Here is a 3,995-nt window from a genome sequence, read left to right on the forward strand (position 1 = left end):
CTCGGATTCAAGCCTAAGAATTCTAAAACTTCCGAAATTCGAATTCGATCAAAAAGTCGACCAAACGACGTCCAAATGACCTGAAATTTTGGACACACATCACAAATGACATAAAAAAGCTACAACAACTCTCGGAATTCCATTCCGACCCTCGGATCAAAATCTCACCTATCAACCGGAATTCGCCAAAATATTAACTTTGCCAATTCAAGCCAAATCCTTCCACAGACTTCCAAAATGCATTCCGATTGCGCTCCTAAGTCATAAATTACCCAACGAAGCTACCCAAATCATAAAATTTCCGATCCGAGCTCATATACAAATAAGTCAACTCTTAGTCAAACCTTTCAAATTCAAAGCTTTCAACTGAGACTGTTCCTTCAAATTCATTCTGATTTTTCCTGAAAACCAAAACTAACAATCTACATCAGTCATAACACGTTACACGAGGCAAGTCATGCCCGGGAACTGGCGATCAAAGTGCAAAAGTTTAAAACGACCGGTTGGGTCGTTACATCCTCCCCCACTTAACCACACGTTCGTCCTCGAACGTACCCAAAGCTGTTCTAAAAGCCCACCAATCGCTGAATAACCTTTCCATGCATATAGACGGGGGTGATCCCATGTCACCATATCTCATATAGGAACACCGTTTAACTAAAATTACACAATCCAATCTAGCTCATAAACCATAGAACCAAATTTTCACCTCTGAAACCATCAATACGATCAAAACCTTACACCTATACTTTGAATAGACTCGAACTAGCTGTAGTAACCCATGCCTGCAACCTCGGGAGCAATCCCATGATATACCATATAACTCTAACGCTCGCAGCAATAACTTCTATTCACAGCAGCTGCCCACAACAACCAAATACCGATAGAAAACCTCTTATCAACTAAAGTCTCATTCCAACACTTTCCTATACTGCCAACGATAAATGAAACACGCAATAAACCATAACCATTTTTCAGATCAACCATTCATGAAGCCATTTCTCCTCTGGCAATTACCATAGCAATTTTTTTTAACCGAACCTCGATGTTTACCCATCAAACATGCTGAAATCGAATCCGTTTATTTTCATTAATGATCCCAACGATCTCCTCTGACCCAACACACTACCCTGGTGACATGTCACACTAATAGAGGCCTAAGCCACATCTAGCATAATACGCGCACCAATAAGCAACGGTTCGAACATACTCAAATCATGAAAATGACTCAAATGAAAGAGTTGTACCTCAAGCTCACTCGTACCACCACAACGCAGGGCTGAGAACCCATCTCACATCACAGAATAGGACACATAAATCTAACACGCAAGGTCATATCTCCACATAGCTTTGCTACAATGCGTTATCCTATCCAAACACTGCTCCACATGGGACACCTCAAGTCACTATGCTCGAAATTGACAACCACGAACAATTTGACGTCTGGAAACCAAGCAAATCATTACACCAATGGTAAAACAAGTAACATATACCACGCAAACCCGATAGGACGTAACCGATACACCATTCACCGAGCAACACTCGATTACTCTTCCCGCTCGACTTCCACTATGAACCCCATTAGAACCGTACCATATGTTCCTATAACCAATAAATCATAATGTCTCGCAACACAGAAAGGCAACTCATAGATCTCCCCAGATCACTAATAAGCTCAATAACAGTCAAATCAACCTATCCCTCAACAATACATCGGGGACAACCAAGCCGACTCGAGCTAGAACACGCATCCACATTGGCCTGTCAATGAACTCCTTACCAAGGAAGCCTAAAGACGCTCCTTCAACTACCATAACTCCTGCCGGAGCCATACGATACGGTGCCCGGCATCACATAAATACTGAAATCCACAACCTCGCTCGACGACATGCCCAGCCACAAGAAACGCTTCCAGAAAGTCACTCAATACCGGAACTGAATCAATGGTAGAAACCTCTGCACTGACATCCATCACGAAGGCCCAATTAAGAAAAGCAATCCTTCCTAGCCGTCTGCTGGGTCTATGAAATATAAACCACTCCACTAGAACATAACCCGACGCACATCGCCACTCAACCTTTGGCATTTCCAACCTAGCCCATAACGTAATAGTCCAGAATAACCCAACACTGAGATGATCAGTCTAAATCCCCAACATCACATCCAAAATCTAACATACCAAGCAAAGAAAGATCCACTTGGGCCTCCAAATCTCGGTAGTCACTAAACAGTGCTGATACACACGATCTACAATCACAACATAGCCTGAATATGAGAACTTCCGTGTCCACGTCCATACGACACATGAATCACCATATCTTATCCCAATTTTGCCGTCCGAATATATGCCACACCTCTAATACCCAATCATTCCACTATAGATACTCTAAAATTTTCCTGTGCCACCAAGCAAACCAGAATATCACTAGTCGATCTAAAAACAAGGTGCCGCAATACTACCGAAGTGCTATCAGCTTAATAACATTGCCTTTTTACTAAAACATAGACTCTCGTCAAATCATTTCCAATTAGCAGTACCATTTCCTTAATCGTCTGAGGCTACCCACTGCCTAAGAGTTTTATGAACTTCCTTTCAGAACTGAACTATAACTCATCTAGACAAGAACTTCCAATGATCCCATCTAGAAGAAAAATCATTACATATCCTATGTTTCTCACACTCGGAAAAATTGCACCTCTCCAACCACGGTAGCAATCAATAAGAACTCTCCCAAATCCATTTGCACAAATTCAACTGCCAGGACTAAATCCTTCTAACTAGATCAAGCTAAGCAAGCCATCAAAACCCAAGAGCATTGTTGCAAAATAGCTGTAGGAACTCATTACCTCGAACACACACAAGGAATTAATCATATCCTTACTATACCGATTTGGTCTACTATCAAGATACCCCATCTATCTAAATTCCTTCTGATTCATCTTCAACTTGATATTCCTTCTTGCTGTAGCATCACAATTTCCTCAACCTAGGCTTATCACATGAAACCCAAGCATAAAGCTACACCGTCTAAGGCTCCTAAACTGCTGAATACTCTTTAAGTGTTCCCCAAAGCCATTACCTTCACCTTCCCGATACTGATATATAGAATCCCATAATTAATATAGAAAATACCACAAGTCTTGCCATCTTCCACTGAAAACTCAGTTTCTATCCATAAGTACAACTTAGAAGCCTCCAATTATTGTATGTAGAGTTTTGAACATAATAGGACCATTCTCTAGTGTCATCCACACTACTCAAACCGCAGTTAGATTGATTAAACGAACCGAACAACCTGTGCTTCATTTGCACTCTGACACTGCAGAATTTGACCTCATTCCAATATAACCAAGCAACTTCCTGCTCTATGCACCGAGCATTCGTTACCAACCACAACTCAAGTCATTCCCCAATTCTCGTACACCCATAAAGCATAACATAGCCTTTATTGAAATTTCCTTTACTCGAGCCACAACTAATTTACATATATGCCTCGAACTAGAACCATTAGAGCACATAACTGTGCAATCAACTATTCAATAGTGGACTCCCCCATTTGGCTCGAAGCCATAGATCAACACACGCTCAATAACTCATAGCGATTATACTCTATTGATGACATGATACCATAATGAGATTAAACTCAAATCTTTTATAGGCTTGTGAAAACACAGATCATCTAGAATTTTAACTCTTCTGCAAATCTCGCATTCCACTCTCGCAACAGTTGCACCCACTCACTAAGCGACCTAATTTAAGTTGCAACACATTAAATCTAACAGACACATAAGGATCGTACAACCTCTAAACACTTCGCATGAGATAACCCACCTTCTTCGCATTGAACTAACATTTATGTATACCTTCCACCGTCATAACCATTACGCAGTCACTTAGTCTTCCTGAGTCTGAACTCATACCGCAACATGAAATTTACTTCACTCCCAACTAGGACACATGAAAAGACTCTTTGCACACCCATAACTCGGGGCTA

Source organism: Nicotiana sylvestris, chromosome 9 (assembly GCF_000393655.2).
Source record: "Nicotiana sylvestris chromosome 9, ASM39365v2, whole genome shotgun sequence".
Lineage (NCBI taxonomy): Eukaryota > Viridiplantae > Streptophyta > Magnoliopsida > Solanales > Solanaceae > Nicotiana > Nicotiana sylvestris.